The 11,609-nt window shown below is 44.6% G+C and overlaps 1 protein-coding gene across 2 annotated transcripts in view; it reads right to left on the bottom strand.

Moving 5' to 3' along the window:
- Positions 1–7,102, bottom strand: part of SLC39A14 (solute carrier family 39 member 14) — a 46,197-nt gene extending 39,095 nt beyond the window's left edge. Inside the window, exon 1 of one of the 2 annotated variants that reach the window (XM_043561992.1) lies at positions 6,925–7,102. The gene's annotated coding sequence lies outside the window, so the exon portion shown is untranslated. The remainder of the gene's footprint in view (positions 1–6,924) is intronic. The other variant, XM_043562003.1, reaches the window with a different exon arrangement.
- Between the last annotated feature and the right edge of the window lie 4,507 nt (positions 7,103–11,609).

The raw sequence follows: 11,609 nt of genomic DNA on the forward strand, positions 1-11,609 counted from the left end.
CAACATCATTTTTGTGATGTTCTTGCCCCAAATGCACAACCCCATTCTAAGAAGAAAAGACACAGGAACTGTTACACACTAGAGGAGATTGAGGAGAAGTAACAACTAAATGCAACGTGGGATCCTGGAACAAAAAAAGGGCATTAGCGAAAATACTGGTAAAATTCAAATAAGGCCTGCAGGTTAGTTAATAATATTTGCCAATGTTAAAAACTTTTTTTTTTTTGCCAATGTTCATTTCCTGTTCTTGATAAAAGCACTATAGGATGAGGGACAGAAGGAACTGTTACATTTTTTGCCACTTTAAATCTAAAATTAATCCAAAATAAAAAGTTTAAGAGGAAATGGTCACCTAGGTTATTATAGAGCCATAATGCAGACCCAATGCTTAAGGAGAAATTTTGATGCTAAGGTTAGGATCCCTGCAATTGTATCATGAAAAAACAATTATAAGGAAATGTGCAATACGTTAACAGAGGTTGCCTCAGGGTGGCAGGATTACAATTCTTTTTCTCCAATACTTCTTTATACTAAGCATGCATTACTTTATTTTTTTTAATGTTTTATTTATTATAAGAGAGCACAAGCAGGGGAGGGGCAGAGAGGGGGGGAGAACAGAGGATCCAAAGCAGGCTCTGCGTTGATAGCTGGGAGCCCAATATGGGGCTTGAATTCACTAACTGTGGGATCCTGACCTAAGCCAAAGTTGGACGCTCAACGGAATGAGCCACCCAGGTGCCCCAAGCATGCATTACTTTTGATAATCAGAAAAAAATAAAATTTTCTTTTTTTTTAATGTTTGTTTTTGAGAGAGAGGGTGCCAGCAGGGGAGGCGCAGAGAAGAGGGGCAGGGCAGAGGATACAAAGCAGGCACTGACAGCAGTGAGCTGAATGCAGGGCTCAAACTCAAACCAAGAACCACAAGATCGTGACCTGAGTCGAAGTCAGACACTCAACCCACTGGGCCACCCAGCCGCCCCCAAAATAAAATTTTAAAAAATACCAAACAGTTGCTTGGGGATGCTGTGGTAGAGGCTTTTGAGGTAGAGAGGGCTGTGTTAAGATGGGATAAAAAGGTGTTCCCTGCCTCTGGAGGGCTAGAAGGAGGCAGGAGGTAGCAGTGGACTGGTGCAAAGGATATAGATTTGGGGCCACAGAGTTGTTCTAGGTAAGTGCAGTCTGAACCCCAAGAGAGAGGGCGGGCTGCTGAAACAGAGCAGTAAGTCTTTGACATGGTAACAGCTAAGTGTTCTGGGAGAGTATCAGTACCTTAGAGCCCAGAGCCCTCTAAAACCCCTGTATCCAACCTAAATTTCCAGCCATGCCTGTCACCTGCTCTTCCCTCTATCAGCCCCTGCCCTAAAATGATCACCCCCTGCCTCAGGATAATACATCTTTCTGCCATTATTCACACAGCCCTTCTCTCTAGGACTCCTCCTCCTGTTCTCCTTTCTCCATAACTTTTTTTTTTTTTTCAACGTTTATTTATTTTTGGGACAGAGAGAGACAGAGCATGAACGGGGGGAGGGGCAGAGAGAGAGGGAGACACAGAATCGGAAACAGGCTCCAGGCTCTGAGCCATCAGCCCAGAGCCTGACGCGGGGCTCGAACCCACAGACTGCGAGATCGTGACCTGGCTGAAGTCGGACGCTTAACCGACTGCGCCACCCAGGCGCCCCTCTCCATAACCTTCAAAACGTGGCTTAATTCCACCTCCAGGAAGCCTTCCCAGACCACTCCTGCCCTAATCACTTCACCTTCTCCCAGCCTGCTTAAGTAGCTCACCTGTTCCACTCAACATCACTTAACAAACCCACAAGATAGTACATAAACTTCCACGTGTTCTTAGAGCATCTCCACATGGGTTTACAAGCATCTTCAGAACAGAGACAGTGTTTTGCCCGTCTTCCCCGAGTGGAAGCTCTCAGCTGAGCTCCACTGGCTTGTCCCCCTCCCCCACCCATCCTTCAGCAAACTGCCCCTCTGCTGCCACCAGTCACAGTCACATTTACCAAGTCAGCTGTGCCTATGCCTAAGCCTCTTCATGCTGGTTCCATTTATTTTTGTGGTTATAACTGAACTGAACAGCAACTGAAATGTAAGTGCAGAAAGGAAAAGGTTTGATTTCTATGAAAATTAAGTGATCTAGAAAAGCAATTCTGAAATTCTGGTCTTTGAGGACAACCTGGGGTCCCTGAGACCGTTTCAGGACGGCTGTCAGGTAAAAACTATTTTTATTATAATAATATTAAAATGTTAAAAGCCTTTTCATGCTCATGTTTCAGAGGCTAAATGAAGTGTGGTGAATATAGTGGTCTTGAGTTTTGTAGAGATTTCCAAGGTAAAAGTTTAGGGTATAAACATGTGTGTTTTCAGAGATTAACTCAGTTTGTTCTCAGGACTTCAACTGAATATTTACCAGCAAACTTACATTAGACTTATTATAATCTATCTCATCATGTAATAAATCACTATTTTGAAATCCTGCAGATCAGCAAAAAAATGTAAAAGCAATGCCATTCTGTTCTCTCCTTTTTTAATTTTGGAGAACATTTTCATTAAAATATGCTTTTAATGTTAACATGTAATAAAGACCTTATATTATTTTAAATGAAAACTTTTTAAATTTGCTTTAATTTTTAAAACAGTAAATATCAATAGATTTGGCACATACACAAAAGACAATAATATTAAAGAATCCTAGATCAAAAAGTCTGAGAACTGCTCATCTAGAAAGACAGGTTATAAATGAGGGGAAAAAAGACTAAGTTAGGTGAGTGTATTTAAAAAGTAGATTTCTCAAAAATAAATAAAACGTTGAAAAAAAAATTTAAAAAAAAAAAAAAAAGTAGATTTCTGCATGTGGAGTCATATGTAACATCCCTATACAGTTGCTAGGTGAAACAAGCAAGGTGCTAAACAACATGTCTAAAGTGCTAACTTGAACCAACTATAAGAAAAAGGGGGCAGGGGTACAATGTTTCACTGCCTGCCCGGTATGTTGTGTGTACATGTATTGTTGGTTTTTTAACCTTTTGATTTTTGAACTATGTGAACATATAGCCTAGTGAAAAAAATTTAATGAAAGGAAACGTGAAATTGCAGGTGATATGTGTAGGTGTGATTTTTATATACAATTTGCAAGTTTAATTAGAGTACCTAGAAACCCAAAGAAAAGGCCTCTCAGCCCTAAATCAGTTTTGGTGAATAAAGAAAAATAGATGCATATGTTTTTAAAGTAAAATGAATTGTTTAAAACATGGATTGTTTTGGGGCGCCTGGGTGGCTTGGTCGGTTAAGCGTCCGACTTTGGCTCAGGTCATGATCTCACGGTCTGTGAGTTCGAGCCCCGCATCGGGCTCTGTGCTGACAGCTCAGAGCCTGGAGCCTGTTTCAGATTCTGTGTCTCCCTCTCTCTCTGCCCCTCCCCTGTTCATGCTCTGTCTCTCTCTGTCTCAAAAATAAATAAACGTTAAAAAAAATAATAAAAATAAATAAATAAAAAAACACGGATTGTTTCAAAACTCCCTACTTTCAGCTGACTTTTTAAAACTACTGAGTGCCTTGACTAAGAGCCCCTAGGGACCCAATGGTAACAAATTCAAGACTGTCACCTTGTTCCATCAAACCCCAGCACTCTCCTGGAGGAAGGTAGTTAGGAGGCCTGAGAACACAGTCAGATCTGGACTTTCCAAGGCAGGGAATGTGGTTTCCCACAGCTGGGCATGCCAAGCTCTCTCCAGGCTGATTCTGTGGCCACTCTCCCTCCTGCGCTTGTGGGGGTCCCAGAGAACCCACAGGGAGTTCTGTCTCTGGATGTCAGCTGGGCCCAGTAAGGGGATGTCTCTGGGAGCCTTGGTGACCACAGTAAGGGTAAGTGTCAGAGACCCTGCGGTGAGGCTGCCCTGCTGGCTCCCCCGGAGTGCACAAGGCCCCTGGCTGGCAGCAGACTCTGGACTCCTTATCTGCTGGCATGCCGCCAATCTGCCAGCCTCGAGGTCAGAAAAGTCCCACTGTAGACATCTAGTGAGTCCTGGCTGGGGCCCCAGTGGTATGACCCTTCCACATCCCATCCTCGCATGTCTCAAGGCATTCTGGAAAGAGAAGCAGGACTCCTCCAGAAGAAGATGACTGTGCTGTGACTTCTATCTACAAAAGCAAAGGACCTTCCTTCCCCCTAAATAAGCACCAGAGATAACTGGCTCCTTTCCTCTTCATGTTTTTAAGGAAAAGACTAGAATCATCAGCAATTTCATCATTACACTTAGGAATAAAAACAGAACCTGTCTTTGGTCTTCTCCATCAAGCTTCTTGGTCACTAGCAAGCAATGTGACTTGGGAATACCAATTAACCTCTCTAGACCTAGTTTCTTTAGTTGTAAAACAAAGAGACTAGACTGGAAGATTCCCAAAGTCCCTGCAGTTCAACATCCTATTGTCTGTAGTTCTGCAAAATGCCTAAGCATTACTTTCTTCAGGCATCCACTGCAAATAGTTTGAATTATTTTAGCACAGTAGGGAGAAGGAAGTCCCAATTCCCAGACATATACAATCTATTCACAGCACTACCATTTAGATCCCAAGATCCTGTGAATATTGTACACGGATTCAGGTTCCTCTGGAATAAAGTGGGTTTGAGCAGGTAGGGAAAAAGGAAGACTGAGCAGGGTTTGAAAAGAGAATGAGCCCAGTGACTGATATATACCCAGTGCCCAGACCCCCAACTCAATGTTAGTCCTTCCAGCCTATTATCAGCGCAGAAAAGGAATACTTCTATTACCTGAAGAAATCAAGAGTAGCTCCCAAAACTAAAGGTGGAAAAAAAAAAAAATCTCTTTTCCTTTTGCCCAGTGATTCTGTGGGACAATCTCCAGCAGGGCACAGAAAAGTGGCCTACTCAGAAAGGCAGGGAAATTGTATCCATGTTCCTAAGGAGGAGATGAATCAACACTAAGTCTGAGCTCATACCACTCCTACAACCCAACCTACCTAAAAGCTTCTGGGACCCCTAAATAATCCACCCCATCCCACACAGATGATGATAATGATGACTGTGATGATGACAAACCTCTACCATGTCCCAGGCACAATCACAACATGCTTCACGGCAGGGAGAACAGGCTCACAGAGGTTAGGAAACCTGCTGGAGAGTGACGGAGCCAGGATTTGAACAGATTCATCTAGCTCAAAAGTCCAGAATTTTCCTACCACCTCATACCATCTTTAGTAGAGTGCTGTCTTCTCTGAACTTAACGGAACACAACAGCGTGGCCTCTCTTGCATTGCTACCTTATTCTTCGTGTCTGGATGTTCTCTCTCCCCATCAAAAGTCTACAGGAGCCAGGCCTCATCCCCTCTTTGCACTTGGCAGTGGCTACTCCAAGGGCTGAGCACAGACCAGGCCCTGTGTACTGGCTAACCAGAGGGGTGAGGATGCATCTGAGAGTCATAGAACCTGCAGTTCTTATTCTTCTTGCCTAAATGACAAAGCCAGTAATTCCGGTTGGTGCCCTTTAGTCATACTTGCAGACCAATGGAAGAAGGGGTACCACTAGTCTTATCTCCTAGCTATCACATGATATATGAAAATTCACCTCTGAGCCTCCAACAAGAAATGGAATATTAGTTTTTAATTCCACCCTATAAAAGTCACAATTCTGGACATTCTTTCTCTTGCTTCATCATCAAGATCCTCTCAGTTTCTCTGGCTCTTGTTTAAGACTTAAGGATTAATCACAGATGTTTTGGATAAAAGATCTATTCTGACCTTAGCACTTACCCCTTCCCAAGGTCATAGGGCAAGTTAGAGGCAGAGCTAGGACAGAGACCAGGGTAGCCAGGCCAGTCTCCAGTACATACTACCACCACCACTTCCCAGCAGCCTACCCACGTGGCCTGGGGTTTCCAGGGAAAAATGACTCTAAAGACAAATCCAAACCCAGGGTAAGTCCAGGAAGAAAAGTCAGGTGCAAAGTTGCTCCTGCCCCTATGTTCCTTATCCCCCAGGTGAGCACTCTGCCCTCATCAAATCATGCCTCCTATTGGACACCCAGGCCCTGGCAGACACTAGAGCCTCAAACCCAAAGCCACAACCCCGAGCTGGGAAATTTTTCTTTTACTTTAACTGAACTTCAGAATCATATCCTGAAACTGCTTGGATGGCTATTTTGTCCCATTGCCCTAACCCACCAAGAGAGGGCAGCCTGAGCCATAGCTCCCAACTTGGTCGGTAGGACCAAAAATAGCTAAAAAAAAAAAAAAACCAAAAAACCGTGCCCATGGCTAAAGCCAGCTCAAGGTTTATCAGAGTGGCTCCAGTGCCATTCTCCAGCTCCTGCTACTAGTCGGCCGGAAAATCCGCGGCATTTTTTTTCTCCAGCTGGTAGGTGATCTGGCCAGGGTAGGAACACAGTTCCCAGAAAGCAAAGTCCGGAGACCAGTGTCCCATCGGAGCTGTCCCGAGAACTGCCCACCAGATTTGCCCATCTACTCCCTCTGCTTTTTCTGTCCTCCTATCTGCGGGTTTCAGGAAGCCTCTCGGCTTTTTAGTGCGGCTGTCTACGTACCGAACACCGTTCTCTATCTAGCTCCCACATCCCGCGATCTCCAGTCGAAAGGAGTGCAGCTGCGAACCCCCTCCCCTCACCACAAAGTATCCCCCATCGTGGCACCCCAGCCAGGTGTCGCCTCCATCCAGCGTCCGGGCCCATGTGCTGATACTCCCGGGAGCCTCCCTGCTCTAACCCGAGGCTTCGGAATCCGGAGACGGGCTCTAGGTCCTCGGCGCCGCCAGGCCCCCACTCCCACCCCCACCCCCACCCCCACCCGGTGACCCCAAGCGCTGGAGGCGCGCCGCTTGTCGGCGCGATGCCGCACTGTTGGGCACTGCGCGGTCCCGCCGGTACGCACGCTCTCCGCCCTCACCTGAAGCTCAGGCGGACGCCACCGGGGCCCCGCGCAACCTCACAAGCCTGGCCCTCCGGCGGCCCGCAACGGCAACGGCAGCGGCAGCGGCAGCTCGGTCGGTGCGTCCGCGCGGGTAGCCCGCGTGCCCTCGCCCCCCTGCCTGCGTCCGTCCCCGCCACGACGCGCATGCCCCGCTATATAGCCTGCGCGTCAGCGACAGGGCCCACCCCCGTCCCTGGGCCCCGCCCCACCCTCGCCCCACCCTGCTCTCCCCAGGGCCTGCCACGTGGGGCCCCGGCCCACGATAGGGCGACGTGCGCGAGCTGTCAGCCCGCCGCCCGCTCCACCCGGCCCAGCGCCGGCACCTCGCCGGCCCAGGCGGAGACCTAGCTCTCCGGGATCCTAGGCGGACCAGCTTCATCTTGTAACTGTTCTGCGAATTCCATGCTTCATTCACTTAGGCCCACAGACTGACTCCTCCTTCCTCTGGAAACTCCCATTTAGACCTTTCCCTCTCCACGTGGGAACCTCTTACAACCTGGCCTCCATCCCTTAGCAGTAAGACTGCTACTCACCTAATATGTATGTCTATATTTTAACACTTTTGATTAATGTAAAAAGCTTCTCAACCTCCAATTCAATTCTGAAATGTGCCCTAAAAGGGGACGCCCCATAGACGATGTTTCTTCTCCATATTTCAACCAGCCAAAAGAACAAAAATTAAAATAATTTCCTGTTCAAGTTCCAAGTAAACCATACTATACTCACTTTCCAATTAAATGTCGCACAACCCCCCCCCCCCCCCCCAATAATCAGGCTCTTTAAGGGAACCACATTTCTGAATCCCAGTCAGGGAGAAATGTTAATTTGGGGGTGAGGCGTGTCCTAGGAGTCTCCTCCGTTGTGGGATAGTCCTATTGAGATGGATATCAAGCCTCGGAAATGGAAATTTCTTGAGAAAATAAGCCACCCATTAAACGCCCACTGTTCTATTCTGGTGGACATCAGGATTATTTCCTCTACAGCTAAGCCAGTTGCCACCTGGGTCTAGGGGACCCACAGGAAAGGTCTTCTAGCAGAACTGTAGCCCGTTGGTATCCAGGTACCAGTTGTAGCTCAATGTCTGGTGCCTAGCTGGCACTTAGTGTTTCTGTGAATTTGCACAGGGAAGGGGCCCCGTATCCCATGCTGCAAATTCTGGAGAGAAGAACCCTCATGCTGGCAGTGCAGACAATCCCTGGAGCATGTAGCAGGGAGAATCCAGAGTTCAGTGGCAGCTTGTTCCTAAGGACTGGGTAAAGAGGGAAAAAGAAAGCCTTGAAACAAAGCCAGAAGAGGCCAGATTGTTTATGCCACTCGTGAAGAGACTAGCCCGGCCCTGGTTGTTCTAAAATTGAATTATTCGCATCCTGCAATTACAGTCAGTGCTCCAGTTGGGTAAGGGGTGGGGTGATAGTCCTCTCATTTTCCAAGTGATTTCAAAGTAATGGTATCTCTTGCAGAATTTCCCTCAGAGCCCCTTCATCTTTGTAATAACCCTTTATATTTGTCCTTCTTGGTTAAACTCAGAGTATTTTTCAGACATTATGTCATCCATTGGGACTTAATCCCATCTCCAATGGGCTGTCAGAAATGGTCCAGTCTATACCATTCCTTCCTTTTCTTAAAGTACTGGAAAGGGAATGAGCAGCTGAGCCAGAGATTAAATCAAACAAGAATGCTTCTAACACATACAGCTCTGAAACATTTTTAAGGCTATAAATGCATATTACACAGGGGTGTTAATCTTTTCTTAAACCTGAGGTCCAAAAATAATCCCATGGCTTTTCCAGGCAAGGTGTCAGCACTACACACAGGGAAACAAAGCAAGAAGGCTCCTGTCAGACGGGAGGAGGCAGGACAAGACACCCCACCACAGGGCCTACCACAGCATTTCACTTGTTTGCAACCAGACTGAAGGGTAGAGTTGCCAAAGTCCACCAAAACTGATAAGCTATCAGTAATCCATTAGGGGAATACAATTAATTATTAACATAGCTTAAAATCAAAAGGTTTTAACTCTTCACATCCAGCCCCACACAAAATTCTTCATGTGAACCGTAAGTCTCTCCTTGCTGCTGAGTAGTACTCAATTTTTTATGCCTGGTGCCATGCTTGGGCCCACAATTCTATATTTCTTTCTGCATAATATGCCTTTTTCCTCTTATAAGCCACATTTCCACTCATTAAAATTCTAACTTTTCAAAGCTACTTCCCTTCAGAAAGCTTCTTGATTCTTCTGTGGCACATTTGACCTATCCTTTCAAACTCTTTTGACTGTAACCCACATTAAAAAATATTTTACACGGCAACTCCAGTATAAATAACATTATAGCAAACAAATGTTTTCCAGAATTTCCCTAATACAATAATACCTTGGTTTGTGAGCATAATTCGCTCAAAATTCCGGAAACATGCTTGTAATCCAAAGCACTTGTATATCAAAGTGAATTTCCCCACAAGAAATAATGGAAACTCAGATGATTTGTTCTACAACCCAAAAATATTCACATAAAAATGATTACAATAATATAATACAAAATAATAAAGAAAATACAAAATATAAAGAAAAATAAATTAACCCACACTTACCTTGAAAACCTTTGTGGCTAATATGAGGGTTATTGTGTAGGACAACTTTCACTATCACTAACTGAATCACTGCTATCTATTGACTCAATGGAATCTTCTTCTTTTCAAGCAACTTTAACAAGGCACTTATCCAATGACACTTGCTTTTGCCTCCTTTTGAGGATTTCGTGGAAATGTGACATTGCGTTGTCGTTAAACAGTTTCATCACTCACACTGCTACAGACTTATTCAGGTGGTGTTTTTCTACAAAATTTTGCAGTTTCCCACATTTTACACACCTCCCTAATATCATTTGAAGTGAGTGATTCTTCCACCTTTTCCCCCTTCTCCTCTGAAGAAGAAATGCAGATGTAGACTTCTTACAAAATCTTGCAATTTTGGCCACTCACAAACTTCCTTTGTACTTCTCAGTGATTTCCTACTTCCACCATAATCATCTCCTTCCTCTTACTGCCTTTCTTTTCAACATTTTTCTGCACGGGGGCCATTGTATACCCTTGCACGGATGTTGACTACAGTACAGTATTAATAAACTCTTGTCATATCCTATATTTAATATAACTGGCAATAAGGCAGCAGAGGAAAGGGTCTATATCTGCAGGCAGCCTGACCTAGAATGAAACCAAGCATTCTTAAGCTTACTCTTGTATGGAAAAGCAAAGGACTGTCCATAGGTGCTCTGAAGTGACAAAGATACACTAGTGCCAGTTGTGGGCACCTTCCAATGTTCTGAAAACTCACTGATTTCTGCCAAACACTGCGGCCTGAGACAGCATCAGAGCATGGAAGACAATCACCCACAATTCCACAGCAAGAGACAGAGAAGAACCATTGGCTCAGTTGTGATCATGTGACATTTGGCATCACATACTGCTCATATTGCAAGACATTACTTTTTATCAAGTTAAAATTTATTAGAAATGTTTGCTCATCTTGCAGAACACTCACAGAATTACCTGCAATCTAAGGTTTCACTGTACATGCAATGTACTGATATTTTATATTTTACTTCAATTTCAAGTTTATTTAGAGAGAGCGAGAGTGTGTGTGCACATGTGTGTGTGCAAGCAGAGGAGGGGCAGAGAGAGAGGGAGAGAGAGAGAATCCCAAGCAGGCTCCACACTGTCAGCAAAGAGCCAGACTCAGGGCTTGAACCCATGAACCCTGAGACCATGACCTGAGCTGAAATCAAGAGTTAGACATTTAACCAACTGAGCCACCCAGGTGCCCCTGCTTCAATTTTTTTTTTTAAGTGATAACAAGCCCACTAAATTGATTTCAGGACCCAATATTGGGTTATGATGCATAGAATTAAAATATTTTATATGGTTCAGGCCTGGCTGGCTCAGTCTGTAGAACATGCAACTTCTTAATCTCAGGGTTGTGAGTTTAAGCCTCACATTGGGTATGGAGCCTATTTTAAAAAAACAAAAAAACCCACCACATTTTATGGTTTATGGTACTTGCATTTCCCCCTTATTTCAGTTTTATTTCTAACTTAATTTGACCTTAAACTGTCTGGATTATCAAAGATTTCTGCATCTCCTAACATAACATCTTGCATGTAAGAAATTCTCAGCATTTGATGGATGAATGAATAGGCCAGCTCACTAAAAGTTTGAAGTTGGATGATATTTAAGGGAACTAAGCACAAAAACCTGACATTTTCTTGACTATTTCCTTTTTGACAAGGTACCACAGCTACCAGCCAAAAGATATGCAGATTACCCATAGCTGAAGCCAATGAAACAGCCTTGGGGAAGAAGCCAGAGAAATAAAACCCCAGCTATGAGCGTGTATAAAATGGGATGGGGACTCAGAAAACAAAAATTCGCTCTGTGGTTTCTGTTGACAAGGTAGGCAACTTGATCAGCAGGGTGGGCCAAAGATCCCCTTTCTACTCCTCAGCTCTCAGAACAGTTGAAAGAGACTGGAGAGAGAAACCAATGACCAGGTAAGATAGTTTCAAGGGGAAAAATGAGTTTTCCATGTTAATTAAAAAAAAAAAAATTTTTTTTTTAAATGTTTATTTACTTTTGAGGGAAGGAGAGAGAGAGGAGGGGGGAAAGAG

This window comes from Prionailurus bengalensis, chromosome B1 (assembly GCF_016509475.1).
Source record: "Prionailurus bengalensis isolate Pbe53 chromosome B1, Fcat_Pben_1.1_paternal_pri, whole genome shotgun sequence".
Classification (NCBI taxonomy): Eukaryota; Metazoa; Chordata; class Mammalia; order Carnivora; family Felidae; genus Prionailurus; species Prionailurus bengalensis.